Here is a 16,688-nt window from a genome sequence, read left to right on the forward strand (position 1 = left end):
AATACAATTTTGTATATATTCCTAACTTAAAATTATAATATTGAAGTTTTAATAGGATTCTATAATACAATTTTGTATAGATTCCTAACTAAACCATTATTCTACTCAAAACAACAGTATATAAACCCCCCTCCCCCCCTTCTCATTGGTATTCACACAAAATAAACCTAACATATTATGCAACACACCATCTATGTGACATTCTATAGGTATGATTGTCAAAATCTTATCATGATATTATATTATTTGTATTTGTACTCATAATGATTACAATTTTTTTAAATCATTGGTGGTATACTCATTAATTAGTATAATTCAATATCATTATGTAAATATATCTATTGTATAATATGTTTATCTATACTTGTATCCTTGTATGTAATGTTGTGGTTCTCATTATATTCCTCTATAATCTACACATTTTAGTTACTCATTACTCCCTAATCTATGGTTTTTGAATTTATGTTGTGGTTCTCATTATATTATTTCATAACATCCTTTATGAACATATTTCCAATGACACAAAGATATTAGTAATGGCAAATGCAGTAAAGTTAATTGATATTGACACAAAAACTGTGGTCTGGATAAAGTTCGTGTCATTAAGAAGAACGAACCAAAAAACGCTATTGGAATGCCTATGTAAAAGTATATGCTCATCGTCCTTGAGGATGAAACTGTAAGTAAATAGTAAAAAAATTATCCCTTTATTATTATTACTATTATTATTATTATTATTATTATTATTATTATTTTGTTTTTATCATTATTAGTTGTAGGGTCAACAACTAATAATTCTACATATCAATAACCGCTTACAAGATGAATAATATATAATACAATTGAAGTCTCAATCTTATACACAACAAGGCAAAAACATGGTATCATATACCATAACATCATCATTGCACGAATCATTCCCATTCACTACCTTCAGTAAACAAGATGCAATAAAGACACAGCTAGCAAAAAGGAAACTCAACTTTACTAAAGATGGAGAAGATGAAGACAATTTTGAGCCTCAGCAAATGCGCACTAAGAAAAATTAATTTACTCTACTCAAATTAGTACTCTTTATTCAATTGTTTTCTTCCATTGATTGATCATGATAGATAATCATCTATAGTTAGTGGTCTATTTGTTTCTACTTTACCTGTAATTTAGCTATTAACAATTTCGTTATGTTTTATTAAAATATATAAGCATCGAGACTATTTCTTTGATTTTTATTAATTTGGCATTTTTTTCTCTCATTATTATATGACTACTTTAACCAATTAAGGAACACTAATTTAAAACTACGTATTGGCATTGGTTTAATCGCGCAACGCGCGTGTGATAACTAGTTATTTGTATAAGTTTGCAAAGTCTATCTATACTATTAATAAAAACAAAATCCTCAATTTTAATTTATCGCCCAAAACACTACTTACATAATATTGTAAAATATATGATAATACAATTCCTATTCGTACTACTATTGTACATTAAAATATGGTAATCTATACTGTTAATAAAATATGGGGAAACTGGAAGGAAAGAAACAATAGGATTTGGAATGCTCAAAAATCTACTCAGCTGCTCATCATTGAGGAGGCGAAAGGCTATCTAGCAGCTTGGCAACTTTGGCAAAATTCTAGCATTGTTCCCAGCTCCATTACTTCTCACATGAAGTGGACTAAACCTCCTGAGGATTGCATGAAAATTAACACCGATGCGGCGCGGGACCTAAGCTCTAAACGTACAGGGATTGGCCTCATCATTCGGGATTCCAACGGTTCGTTTGTGGCACCAAAGTCCGTAACTTTGGATGGAATTCTGCAGGTCAAATTAGCCGAAGCCATAGCGGTGCGTGAGGCAGTGAAATGGGCTAGTTCGAGGGGTGGTGCGGCATTCATTGTGGAGTCTGATTCTCAACTTGTCATTCAAGGCCTTAATCACCACAATTTTGTTTCTTATTTTGATCTTATTTGCTCATGATATTTATGAAGTAGCTAGTATTATTCCTAATATTAGCTTTAGGTTTGTGAAGCGATCTGCGAATTTAGTTGCCCATTTACTAGCAAGGTACGTCATTTTCAATGCTGGTTGCAGGGGATGAGATGCTTTACCCCCCTTTTTATTTCCGATGTAATTTTGGCTAAGGCCTTGGAGTAATGCAATTCTAGTTTTTTTTTTTTTCAAAAAAAAAACAAAAAAACAATATCATCCATTTTAACATCCCGCCCAAAAAACTCCTATACTATTAAAATTTGCATAATATTGTAAAACATGGATGACGGTAAGAATGTTACCGGAGTATATTTGATATAAGTGAAGTACAATGAGCAATCAGTTTCAGTATAATAGTTTTGCGTGTCCCCTCTTTCTACAACAGACCTACTACTTATACTATAGTACAGGTACAACGACTCTTCTCCTATGAGTGTAACGGTCTTCATGATGGCGAGCCTTGAATGTGAAGTGTAATGGAGCCGTTGGTAATAACTTCTCTCCTCAGGTATAACGGATGGTTGTTTAACTTCCTGAGCCTACCTGTCTTCTTGTGGTTTGGGTCAGGTGCTGCTCAATTACTCTGTCACTAGTCCCCCAACTCCCTAGCCAGCGAGAGTGGTTGAGGTAGCTTGGGCGTAATAATTTGTATTAGGCATAAATTTTGAATAGGATCAAATTCTGATATTATAAGGGAATATTAAAATTTTCAAAATATTTCTTAATCTTCAAATATTCTTCAAATATTTTTCCTTCCTTTTATGCGTCTTCTTTTCATATAAGAACTCATCCCCAAAATTTTTTTTAGTATCCTCTCCAATCCTTCATCCATACTATTAGCCTGGTACGCTTCTTCCTCATGTTTTTTTTTGAAGGACAGTAGGCCGAGGCGACCTCGACCATTATTTTTTTTTTGAATTTTTTTTGGAAGGGATTTTTTTAGGACTCATTGGATCCAAAGAAGACAAGCAAGGAAATGAAGAGGCGACGCTCAAGGCGCCTGGTGGAGTAGGCTCGACTCAAAAAGTTGAAGAATAGGAAGATTCAGCTATGTGGCCATGAAGTTGGGGATAACCCTTGATATAGTTAAATACGGATACCAAGCTAAAACTGGAAAATACGATCTGTTATTGCCTCAAGGATCCAAACCCGGTTTACAGTACAAAAATGGGCTTGAAGGGCTCGGCAGGTCGGCAGTGGGCTTCCCTACTGTCCGAGCTCTCCTCAAGACTTAATCAAGAATTGGCCAAAAGATCCTCTCTCTCCTCATAAATGCGTTATTTATAAGGGAGAAAAGCGCGGTTGCCGGGCCTCCGGCATGACGGAAACGTGGCGCGCATGCGCCCGCCTCACTCTGCGCCCAAGCGGGAGGGAGTACATGGCAGCCATGGCACGCCACGTTGACATCCGACCTTACAGCGATCCTCCCGACCAGCCGGTCGCCCGACCTTAACGCCTTCCGACCGGGTTCGGAGTGTATCTGACCGGTCCTGGAGTATATTCACTATCATCTAGCCCCCTCACCCCAAAGCGCGACGAGTGCGAGCGCGAAGGAGTGATTTGGGGTGAAAACTCACGTCGAGCTGACCGCATTGCTGCTTATCGTGATGGTTTTCTCGCGCGGGCGCACAGGAACTCGGTGGGGACTCACTCACGGCGGAGAACGCCTTTGGCGGGAAAACCCTCGAAAATTGAACCGCCACCCTAAGCGATGACTAGCCTTCCTCGCTCCGCGCCTATAAATAGCCGCTCCCCTCTTCGACGCCTACTTTCGCCATCACAGCTATCCGGAGATCAGAGCTTCCCGAGCGAAAACAAGGGCGACCGCTGTTCACACCGCAAAGTCTTCACTACCCTCTGCCACTTTTACACTCGGTAAGTACTTTCTCTTTGCTCTTTTGGCAACATAGACCCCATAGTCTAGGTCGGCTCCCGCGTCCAATAGCTGAACCCCAATCCCTTCGCTTAAATAGGAATTAGGATGTCGGGCTCGGACAGCCAAAATATATCTGGTCGGGACTACGACGAGGGCGACGAAGCGGGGAACGAAAGCTTTTCTCCTTCGACGGGTGGTTCCACTTTCAACCAGATCGATGAAGTGGAGCACGTCTCCCCCAACACCGAGGAGAACGAAGGGCCTTAACAAACCTCGGCTTCTACCGAGGACGTCAGCTCAGCAGGCCGGGGCAAATCGCCACGGGTAGTGGTCTCGGCGCTATTCCCCCATCTCAGCCCTCGCACCATGGAGGACGTTGCTGCATCATTACGCCGAAGAGGCGTCCCTCGGGAGTTGCGCGACCCAGGGCGAGTCTCGGGCCCCGAGGCCTCGTCCTAACCCTGATGCTCTCCCAGCCCCGGGCGAGGCGAGTTCATCAGCGCCGAACCCTCGCCGACCGTCGGCATTACCTGCCCCAACTGTGGCCAGCTCGTCAGTTCCAAACCCGACGGAGGCCGACCAGGCTGACAACGAGCCTTCCACCACCCGAAAGAAGATGCTCTTCCTGAACAGCGAGGTCGTTCAGCAACAAAAGTGTTTGCTCACTCGTGCCGAGACCGACGAGATTCACGCACTACTGCGCGGTAAAGTGCCTTATAAGGTCAGCCGTTCGCTCGGCAACGTGATCGATCGGCATATCGATGACTGGCTCGGGATCCACCTAGATTCCCTGAAGGCGCCATTGACCTTTCCCTTTTCTCCTTTCCTTCTCGCTTTTCTGAGGTACTACGAGGTTCTTCCCGGGCAGATCATCCCGAACGCCTATCGGATGATCGCGTGTTTCCCTCAGATCTGCACTCGGCACAAGCTGGTGTGCACCATGGAGCTGTTCAACTTTCTCTACGCCGTCAGACCCCTCTCGGCAAAGCACGGCGGAGGTTATCTCATGCTCTAGTCTCGGGGGCACCACTGCACTCTCACAAACGTTCCCGATAGTAACAAGGGGTGGAAAAACCGAATACTCTCAGTCGAGTACAAGTGGAAGCTTCTGGTCCCCCGAGTGTGGTCCACGCACTTCACCGAGCACAGCTTCCCGAAGCGGACCCAGGCTCTAACCGATGCGGCCGCGAAGATCTCCTCGGAGGTGTACGAGTACCTCATCTTCCGCACCCTGGAGGGCTATAAAAATGCCAACCTCGAGCCCCCAGATTACGGCCGAAGCGAGAAGTATGAACCAGTGCCGATCGCCACCCGGGTCACTAAAACTCCGTCGGCCGAGCCGAGCCAAGGTCGACAAAATTGCCTCCGCCCGTCTCTAACCCCTTCGGATCTGTTTTTAGGGGTTCAACCTTCCGAACTAACCCTTCTTTGTTGTTTGTGCAGACATGGCGCCTAATAAAGCTTTTGTCGCTCCAGCAGCTGCCCCTCGCCCCAAAACCAAGATAGCTCTCGGGTCGAAGAAGGCCGCCGCCAAGCCGGTCACCGATTCCCCGGTCACCAACGTCTCCGCTCCGACCCCGATCGACACCTCGTCGGGAGGCGCTACTACATCCGACCTCCAAGTCGCTCCCGGCCAAAGCTGGCGGGGGAAGGAAGAACGACAAGAGCCCGAGGTCGAGGAGGTTCTTACCCTGAAGCGCACAAAGTGCTCCTTTGGGAGCCGACCGTCCGAGCTGCAAGAAGGCCTGTGCGAGAGGGACGCGTTGGCTGCCATCCTTGTCGACCAGATAAGGGACAAGGTGCCAGGCATGGAGACCATCATGGGGTGGTCGTGCAACCGTCTCGGCGAACAGATTGCCGAGGACATCCTTCGGGTAAGTTCGTTAGTTACTAAGAAGCTTATCAGCCCCCGATCGGTCACAGGTGTCTAACCCCCCCTTTGCCTTCTCAGCTAACTCACACGACGACCGACCTCTCCTGTCGGGCCCGGGCCTTGGAAGGCATCTGGGAGAAAGAGGTCGTGCCCCTCCAGAAGCAGGTCACCGCGGCCGAGAAAAGGATCCAAGAGCTGGAGAAAGAGCTCGGAGCTGCTGAGGATCGAGCCGAGAAGGCGGAGAAGAAACTTTCCGAGGCCGAGAAGGCAGAGCGGGCCGAGAAGGAGGCCATAGACAAAATGAAAGACGCCAGCAGCCTCACTCGGTTCATATGCACGGACGAGGCTATAGCCAAAGAGTTCCTCACCGCCTTCATCAACACGGAAGTCGGAGACCGGCTCATGTGGGTCTACGGGCAGTGGGCTTTCTCTTCTGGCTGCCAAGCCATACAGGAGCAAGTCCACACGGCCCTAACCGAGGGCCTCGAAGAGACCGACCTCCCTGAGGTGCTGGCCCTACTCCCCGGCGAAGTGGCCGATCCCGGCCCCAAACCTTACTCTAAGCCGGGTCCTTCTGAATGATTGGCCGGTGTGAAAGAATTTTGTAATATTTTGAACTGGCGGAGCTCGGCCCGCCCTTGTGCCGAGCGCTTTGAACTTCTCAAATTAATAACATTCTCGATTTTGCTTCATACGCTGGTTATTTTATCTTAACCTTAAGCTTAAAAGATCGGGCACCCTGCTCCCAAGATGGGCTCATTGCTCCCATCGGCCTCAGAGGCCAACTCGATCGGGCACCTTACTCCCGAGATGGGCACCTTGCTCCCATCGGCCTCGAAGGCCACAAGGTTGGCAGACCAACATAATCGGGCACCTTACTCCCGAGATGGGCACCTTGCTCCCATCGACCTTGAAGGCCACAAGGTCGGCAGACCAACATAATCGGGCACCTTACTCCCGAGATGGGCACCTTGCTCCCATCGGCCTCGAAGGCCACAAGGTCGGCAGACCAACATAATCGGGCACCTTACTCCTAAGATGGGCACCTCAATCCCATCGGCCTCTAAGGCCACAAGGTCGGCAGACCAACATAATCGGGCACCTTACTCCTGAGATGGGCACCTTGCTCCCATCGGCCACGAAGGCCACAAGGTCGGCAGACCAACATAATCGAGCACCTTACTCCCGAGATGGGCACCTTGCTCCCATCGGCCTCGAAGGCCACAAGGTCGGTAGACCAACATACTCGGGCACCTTACTCCCGTCGGCCTGCTGACCCTTAGGTCAGAGCAATGATGTCTAGACAATCTGAGCCGAAGCCCTTCATTCAATCAACATAAACTCATTACATTGGGGGGCTTCTTTTGGCCCGGTTACATCATCAACCATCCTAATCTAATGGTGGAATAGGACTAAATGCTCCGAGTTCCATATCCGATCTACAGGCTTTCCCGTGGTGGTTTCCAACTTGTAAGTGCCGGATCGGATTACGGCAAAGATGACATACGGCCCTTCCCAGGTTTGCGCGAACTTTCCGCCCTCATTTGGTCGGCTAGCTTTCCGCTCTCGAAGGACGTAATCTCCCACCTGGAAATATCTCAACCGAACTCGGAGGTCGCGGGTCTGCTTTATTTTGTTCTGGTATTCGATTATCCTCCGAGCCGCGACCTCTCGCTTTTCTTACAAGGCGTCCAGCTCAGCGACCATCATTCGCTCGTTGTCATTCTCAGCGTAGCCGCGCTCTCGAGAGGTCGGGATCCAGGCTTCGATCGGCAGCCGGGCTTCAGCCCCATAAACCAATGCAAAGGGAGTTTCCTTAGTGGCTTCCCGAGGGGTCCGATATGCCCACAACACATATGACAGCTCGTCTGCCCAGCTTCGACCGGCATCAAATAGCTTCTTCTTCAGCCCATCTAAGACCGTTCGGTTCGCGTTCTCGACCTGCCCATTTCCATGGGGGTACGCCACGGATGATCGGATGGACTTCGTGCCGACCGTAGCTAGGAAGTTTTGAAAATACTGGCTCTCAAACTGTCTTCCATTATCCGTGATCAGGTGCACGGGGACTCCGAACCAGGCGATGACGTTCCTCCATACGAAGTGTTCGCACTGTTGAGCCGTTATGGTCGCCAAAGGTTCTACCTCGATCTATTTCGAAAAATAATCGATAGCCACGATCACGAATCTCTTCCGTGCTGCCAACATCGGGAACGGCCCTATGATATCCACCCCCCAGCGAGCGAATGGTATCGCTGTGCTGATCGGCTGGTAGAAGGTCGCTAGCCGACCGGGTGCCCTTGCAAATTTCTGGCAAGGCTTGCATGTTCTGGCGAGGTTTTCGCAATCCAGTTGGATGGACAGCCAATAGTACCCCATAACCATAATCCGTCGTGCGAGCGACCTGCTCCCCTGGTGTGCCGAGCATAGTCCCGAGTGTAGTTCCTTCATGACGATGTCGGCTTCGAATGCGTTCAAACACCTCATCAACGGGCCCCCATAAGATCGCCGGTATAAGCGATTGTCAACGATCTGAAACCTGGGCGCTCGGAGCCTCACCTTCCGCGCTCGGTCTTCTTCTTCAGGCATTTCCCATCTTGGAGGTACTCTTTGAGGTCGGTAATCCACGAGTCTTGTTCCACTTCGACTGGCCTAACCTCAAGGAGATCGATGCACGGCGCAGACGCTTCTTCGATATGGGTTATCTTCGATATGTGCTCGGGAGCCTCATGTACCAACCGTGACAACATGTCCGCATCAGCGTTGTCAGACCTGGGAATGTGGGTGAGTTTGTGGGCCTCAAACTGTTGCAGGACGGTCAGCACCCGATCTTTATAGACTATCAGCTTATCCCCTTTGGTGACGAACTCGTCGTTAACCTGCCCGACGACTAGCTCGGAATCCGTTTTAGCTCGGATAGTCTTCGCCCCTAGCTGTCTCGCCCGCTGTAGTCCGGCGATTAGGGCCTCATACTCGGCCTCATTGTTGGTCGGCGAGAAGTGGAACAAGATAGCGTGATAAGCCTTAAAGCCCTCGGGGGTCATGATGACTATCCCCGCTCCTGCTCCTTTCTTCCCGCTGGACCCATCGGTACTGACTTCCCACCATTCAGGGGTTTGAGGATCATTCGGGTCAGCTTCGGTATCCCACGCGGTGCACTCTACCATGAAATCAGCCAGAGCCTAGGCCTTGATGGACGGTCGGGGTTTATACTCCAAGGCGAATTGCGTCAGCATCATGTCCCACTTAACTAGACGTCCCGAAGAGGTTGAGGTCCTGAGGATGGCCCCGATCGGCTGATCTGTTAATACTCGGATATTCTGACCTTGAAAGTAAGGCGTCAATCGCTTCGCCGCAATGACTAGCGCGAACACCACCTTCTCCAGTTGGGTGTATCGGAATTCTGGTCCTTGCAAAGCGTGGCTCACATAGTATACTGGCCGCTGTACTCCTTCATGATCAACTCGGCACAGGACCGCACTGACGGCCCGATCTGAAACAGCAAGATATACCTCCAGATCTTCTCCCGGCTCAAGCTTCGACAGGACGATCGGGGACGCTAAATAAGCTTTGAGATCTTCAAACGCCGCTCGGCTGTCATCATCCCAAGTAAAACCGTGGGACTTCTTTAAGATCTTGAAGAAGGGATGTGCCCGATCCGCCAGCTTGGAGAGGAATCGGCTGAGCGCTGCCAGTCGGCCGGTGAGTTGTTGCACTTCCCTGATGCTGGTCGGGGGCTTCATATCCAAGATGGCTTGAATTTTGGTCGGGTTTGGCTCTATCCCCCGTCTGGTCATCATGTAGCCCAAAAACTTTCCAGTATGCACGGCAAAGGTGCATTTCTTCGGGTTCAATCTTAATCGGTGTTCGCGCATTATTTGAAAGCACGCTCGGAGATGGTCTGGGTGGTCGGCTCGAGCAGTGCTCTTGACAATCATATCATCTATGTAAGCCTCCATCGACCTTCCCAACAATCCCCCGAACACCGAGTTGATCATTCGTTGGTACGTAGTCCCTGCGTTCCTCAATCCGAACGACATCACTCGGTAGCAGTATAATCCATCCGGTGTCACGAACACTGTCTTCTCCTCATCGGCCTCGGACATCATGATCTGATGATACCCCTTAAAAGCATCCATGAAGCTCATGAGTTCCGCTCTCGCCGTCTCGTCGACCATCTGGTGAATGCTCGGGAGTGGATACGGGTCGAGGGGGCAGGCGCGGTTTAGGTCGGTGTAGTCGATGCACATTCGCCAAGCCGGGGGCTTGGGCACCAGGACTACGTTCGCGACCCACTCCAGGTACGTAACCTCTCGGACGTGACCCGCCGAAAGCAAGGCTTTGACTTCCCCTTTGACAAACTCGCGTCGGTCGACGGACAAGTGTCTCTGATTCTATTTAACAGGCTTAGAGGTCGGGCTTACGGACAACCGATGGCAAATCACGGCTCGGTCAATCCCGGGCATGTCTTCCGGGCCCTAGGCGAAAATGTCGGCGAATTCTCGCAGCACTGTAAGGATCGACCGCCTAAGGTCTGGGTTAAGAGACGTTCCAATTTTGATGCATAGTTCAGGCCGACCTTGATCCAAGGGCACTTCTTCGACGGGCTCGGATGGCCCTGGTTGTTCCTTCTTTTCTTCATCTTTCCGACGGGCAATGGTGTTCACGCGAGACGTGCTCGCGGCTTGTTTCTCTACTGCCCGGACGTAACACAATTTGGCTGATCGCGGGTCTCCCCGGACTGTCCCGACACCTTTCGAAGTCGGGAACTTCATACACAGATGAGGCATGGAGATGATCGCCTTCATCTGGGCTATCCCTGGTCGGCCTAAGATGACGTTCTGCACGCATGCCAGATTGACAACAATAAACTCCATATCTACCTTTAAGATCTTGGGATAGACTTCGACCTCTACAGGGAGGACGACTATTCCTTCTGGGTGGATCATGTCGCCCGTGAAACCCGACAACGGCGTTCGTACCGATGTTAAGGCTGACCTTTCGATCTTCAGTTTCTAGAAGGCCTCCAAGTACAACACATTAACGCTGCTGCCGGTGTCTACCATCACTCTTCGGACCTCAGCTCCGCAGATATCAACGGTGATGACTAACGCCTCGGCGGACTGGTCTCCTCCGAGGGGGAGGTCTTGGTCAGTGAAGGTTATGGGCTCGTTCTTCATTCTCTTCTCGGGTTGACTGGTGCCGATCGAGCATACGAGCAAGTCCCTCGACCAGGCTCGTCGAAAATAACATGAATGATCTGTTTCGACTCGGCGGCAGGAGGGTCATGGTCGGGTTTGGGCCCCTTATCTTTCTGCTATTTGTCAGACTTCTTGAAGTATTTCTTCTACCCCCAGCGTCGGCTCCTTTTCTTCTCTGCAGCAAAGTGCGCCAGTTCTCCCGAACGCAAAAGATCTTCAATCAACCCCTTCAGGACGTGGCACTCATCGGTCTCGTGTCCCCGGTTCCTATGATAGGCGCAGTACTTATCTTTGTCGGGGCCATCCCTCGCCGGGGCTGGGAGTTGGATCATGTTGCAAGACTGTGCGTACTCCAAGATTTCCCCAATCGGTCTCGATAAGGGGGTGTAGATTGGGTTTCCATCTTGATCCTTCCTCCTTGGGTCGGGTTGCCGCCTCACGTCTCTCCGACCTTGTCCTCCGAATTCCAACAAGCGCTTGGCAGCGTTGGCTTCTTCAGCTACCGCATGGTCGGTCATTCTCTTCAAGGCCTCTTGGTAGGTGTTCGGCTGATTGAGAACGAGGTCCTGATACAAAGGCCCCGCCCGTAGCGCAGAGAGCAATAAGTTGACCGCGGTGCGATCGTCTACCGGCTCTATCTCCGCCACGGCGGCCTTCCACCTTTCACTGAAAAGGGTCAAGGACTCGCCCTCCCGTTGCTTGGCCTTTTCCAAGGAAGTGAAGTGCTTCTTAGCAGCCCTCGAGACGGCAAAGCGGTGAACGAACTTCCCTGCTAGCTCGGAAAAGTCGGCGATGGAGCCTGGTTCGAGAGATGCGAACCATTCAGCCGCCTGACCCGACAGGGTTGAGTAGAAAGCTCGGCACATCACCGCGTCAGATACTCCCATCATCAACATGTTTCCGTAGTAGGAGTTGACATGCTCTTCCGGGTCGGTACGCCCGCAATAGTCTTTGCTTCCTGGCACTCGAAGATCCATGGGATACGGCTGGTTTATGATGTCTTGAACAAAAGGTGCTCGGAGTAGATTGCTCTCCATTCCCCTTGGGCCAGACTCAGCTTGCTTCCTTTTCCATTTGTTGAACTCCGCTCGGACTTGGTCTAACACCCCCCGGGCCAGGCCTCGGCTGCTCCCAGCGTGGCGGTCCTTTTTTGGCTTCGTGTATGAAGAACTTGTCTCGCTTGAATGGCTAGTCGCCGAAATGCTCATTGGTTGGGGTCCTCGGGTGACTCGTCCATGGGGTCGGAGATCGGGGTCGTCGATGCGATCAAAAGCGCTGGTTCGCGATGTGTTCGGTTGTGGCACCCCCCTAGGCTGGTCAAATGTACTAAGCCGAGACAACGCTGGCCTCCGAGCCTGCACCATGGGCGTAGTTTCAGAACCACGGGATCGACGCTCGGATTGTGAGCGGTGCAGAGCGGGTGGGACTACCGGGATTGTCTCGGCAGTCGTCATGTCCGGCCTAATAAGCATAGCGGGATACATCGGCTGCATAGGTGGATACATGTATGGCTGAGGATAGAACCTTGGCGAAGTTGGCCACCATTGCATGGTCGGGTCCATCGAATATTGATACGTCATCGATCCGCCTGGCATGGGATATTGGTAGGGGCCCGAGCCCCTAGGGATCGGGAACGGAGCATCTTGGTGGATGGCGTTCACCGCTTCCGGCGGCGGCACCCTGGCCATGTTGTTGGGATCTACTCGGGAACTCAAATGAGAACGGAGATCATAATTGTCATCGGCTTCTTGGTTGTTGAAGAAAACCATGTTCGGATGTATAGAGGGACCGGCTTACGTGAATGGTAACTTTTCAGTCGCGGTCCCCACAGACAACGCCAAAATGATATAGTTAAATACGGATACCAAGCTAAAACCGGAAAATACGATCTGTTATTGCCTCAAGGATCCAAACCCGATTTACAATACAAAAATGGGTTTGAAGGGCTCGGCAGGTCGGCAGTGGGCTTCCCTACTGTCCGAGCTCTCCTCAAGACTTAATCAAGAATTGGCCAAAAGATCCTCTCTCTCCTCATAAATGCGTTATTTATAAGGGAGAAAAGCGCGGTTGCCGGGCCTCCGGCATGACGGGAACGTGGCGCGCATGCGCCCGCCTCACTCTGCACCCAAGCGGGAGGGAGTACGTGGCAGCCACTGGCACGCCACGTTGTGGACGAATCGGGGGTACTGTTCGGCCCTTGACATCCGACCTTACAGCGATCCTCCCGACCAGCCGGTCGCCCGACCTTAACGCCTTCTGACCGGGTTCGGAGTGTATCCGACCGGTCCTGGAGTATATTCACTATCACCCCTGAAGACCCTTTGGCAATTATGTCTGATGGAGAGGAGGGGATCATTGTGCCCTATGAACTAAAATAGGAAGATCCACTGGCAATTGTTTTCTACGGAGAGGAGGGGGCCATTGTGTCCTATGAACCAGAAAGATATAAGTGTCTCTCTAGCTGTGATTCCTTTCAACGATAGAGAGCGCCCAATAGAAGTGGTGATACCAAGCAAGAGAGCGGAGGAGTATGAACCAAACCAAATGAATTCCAGTAAGGGGTAGATCTTAATTTCATAGACGAAAAAAGGGATGCTGCATTCATTAGGATGGAGAACTACAACCGACAGTTAAAGTCTTATCATGACGCAATGGTCCGACCCCAATACTTCCAAGTAGGTGACTACGTGTTGCAAAGGAGAGAAGCCAATCAGCCATTAGATGGGGGCAAGTTCGCGAAAAAATGGGAGGGACCCTACATCATCGAGGAGGTCATTCGCATAGGAACGTATAAATTGAAAATCGTAGGAAGCAGATTGGTCGATAGGGTATGGAACTTAGAGCATTTAACGAGATACTATCAGTAATGATTCAGTGTAATGTTAATCATGGTTCACACAGATTATTTTAATAAAATAATAATTCTCTATAGTTGTATGATTCGAAATTACTTGTGGATGCGCGATAAAAGGTCTATAGCAAAAAAAAAAAAAAAAAAGGCCGAGGCTACACCTTGGCCGCATATTGGCTGAGTCCGCGCCTTAGCCGTTTGTGGCCGAGACCGCGCCTCGACCACCTATGGTCGAGGCCGCCTGTGGCCAAGGTCGCGCCTCGACGGCATATGACCTCGACCACGTATGCCCGAGGTCGCCTACGTGAATGAAAAAAAAAAGCATGAGTATTAAAGTAAAGCAAATTTTATTGAGTAGCAAATTTTACTGAAGTTCTAGCAAGTAATAATGTGATCAAAAATAGGAAGTGGTAGAAGAATTATTCAAAGAGTTCATGGAAAATAGCTATTCATCCTCTGTCCCGGTAATATCTTCGATGACGATATTTTTTATGGGAACATTGGGAACATTGATGGTATTTACGTGGAAAAGGTCGGAAATGGAGGATATCTCACAGTCGATAGTAGCTCCATCGGCATCACCATCAACTTCATCAACGACATCTTTGTTAGTAGCAGCAGCATCAATAGCAGCTTCTTGGCACTTGGCATTTGGGTCGGGATTCTCCTCCATCACTGGCAAGCCAATGACCACTAGGTCGAAGTTGGGATCTTTCTCACGAAGCACCGGATAAATCTGTTGCTGCATGGTGTACATTCCAAGATCAAATGTAACTTGAGATTCTGCCTCAATTGATTCTTGGCCTGTCTTAGTTTTTAAAAATTCCTTGGCATCCTCAGTAGTGCTCATGTACTCTTTCACGTCGTCTTTGAACTTGGTAGACCGCCTATAGGTCTCCTCCACTTCTTTAAGAGATGTAGCATGATGAGACTCCCTCAGCGTTGCAATAGTAGCACGAGTCTTCTCGTGATCCTCTTGCTCTTGCTTCAACTTAGCTGTTAATATTGCGTGGTCTGCCTTTAGCTTCTCGAGCTCACCTTCACGTGCCACTAGAAGTTCCTGGATATTCTTTTTTTCCTCACGAGCCTTGGTGCATATTATTTCACACTGAGCATGCAAGACCTGTCCTTCCAGCATAAGAATAAAGTGAGAAGCGTTTACATATAAGTAGATGAACTTTCGAAGTAAACGACCAACCTCTAGCATGTGTTTGAGGTATCGCTCCTGTAGCACGGTCACTTCTTAGGCATCGAGGAATTGCAAATCTGCTGGAGGAGTAAAGCGTGAGGCAAACTCAACGGCATTGATACTCCCATTTATTATAGAAGCTCCAGGAGGCACGTCCGCGCCTAGTCGAATCAGGTTAGTCCGGGCATGTGGGTTCCGGATTGAAAAAGCTTCCCCTTTCTCGAGGGGCTGGGTAAAAGGGACAGAAGACCTGGCTGGCATGGAATTCAGGTTGGGAGACCCCTCCTCGGGCACTCCTATTGCTTGACTATTCTTTCCTTTCTTGTCCGTTTTGTTTTTTTTGGACGGCAGATTTTGTCCAACCAGCGATAAGTATCGATCCGCTCTCGAAGACATACCACTTGCGAAGCAAAAAGGGTTAGAGTAAACAATTAAGAAAAATAGTCAACCATCACAAACAGTAAAGCGATACCGGGTGAATCAAGGGCAGCTGGTCGAGTCCTCGAAAAACCCAACTTTCCGAGGTGGTGGACGACCTACCAACTGTAAATAGTGCTTGGAAAATGATCAGTGTGGGTTCCACCCCCCTCTCTACACACGGAAAGAAAACCTGCAATTGCTTAATGGCCATTCGGAACAAGTTGGCCTGGGGTTATTTCATAGTAGTTTAGGAATTCCATAAGGAAGCGGTGAAGAGGAAACCTAAGCCCTAGCAGCATGGATAGAAGGTGAACTCCGAAGTATGTGTGAGGAGGATTCATAATAGTAGCACTAGGCTCAGGTATGAGAAGGCGAACGTTATGACACACATGACCTCGGGCATCCTCTAACTCTTGGGGATCTAATTGAGGTCGTATAAGCTATATAAGGGAGTTATCGAGGGGGGAATGCGAGGCCCCGTGCCTCTTCCTTTTTGGACGAGTTTTCCTCACTAGTGAATAAAGCGAAGAAGGGTCAAGATCATATGGAATAATGGAATATGGGGAAAATTCTTAAAAGAGGAGGAATGGTCATCATCATCATCATGAGGTGAATATTCCTCCTCATCATCAGAAGAAGAAGGAAGTTCGTCAACATCAATTGAATTTAGCATGTCCATTGTAAAATTAAAAAACTAACTTGGTTAGTGAACAAGGGGGAACCAACTTGCTAGCAAAACAAGGGAGCAAGCACTCAAAAAAAATAACTAACAGTATACGGTCGAGGCCGGGCCTCGGCCTCTTGTGGCCGAGGCCGCACCTCGGTTGCCTGTTGGCCGAGGCCTGGCTAGGGTTTGAACAAAAAATGGCTAGGGTTTTGAAAAAACAAAAATCAAAACATATGGCCTCGGCCACAAAAACAATTTTAAAAAAAAGCTATGGGAAAAGAAACGTACTAGGTAAAGTGTGGAGGCAGGATTGAAGGGGATATTAAAAAACAAAAAAACTAAAGGGGATGAGTTTTTATACAAAAACAAAAGACATATAATAGGAAGGGAAATTATGGGGAATTATGGTGAAGATTAGGAAATATTTTCAAAGATAAAGAGGAGATCATGAGATTTCCTATCCTATCTAAAAGATTCATGCCTAATACAAGTTACTACTCCCAAGCTACCTCGATCACTCTCGCTAGCTAGGGAGTGGGGACAGGGGAGCTGGTGACAAGGTAATTGGGTAAGTACCCGACCTGGAATGTGATACGTGTTAGCACATAAGAAAATAATTATT

Source organism: Ipomoea triloba, chromosome 8, assembly GCF_003576645.1.
Source record: "Ipomoea triloba cultivar NCNSP0323 chromosome 8, ASM357664v1".
NCBI lineage: Eukaryota > Viridiplantae > Streptophyta > Magnoliopsida > Solanales > Convolvulaceae > Ipomoea > Ipomoea triloba.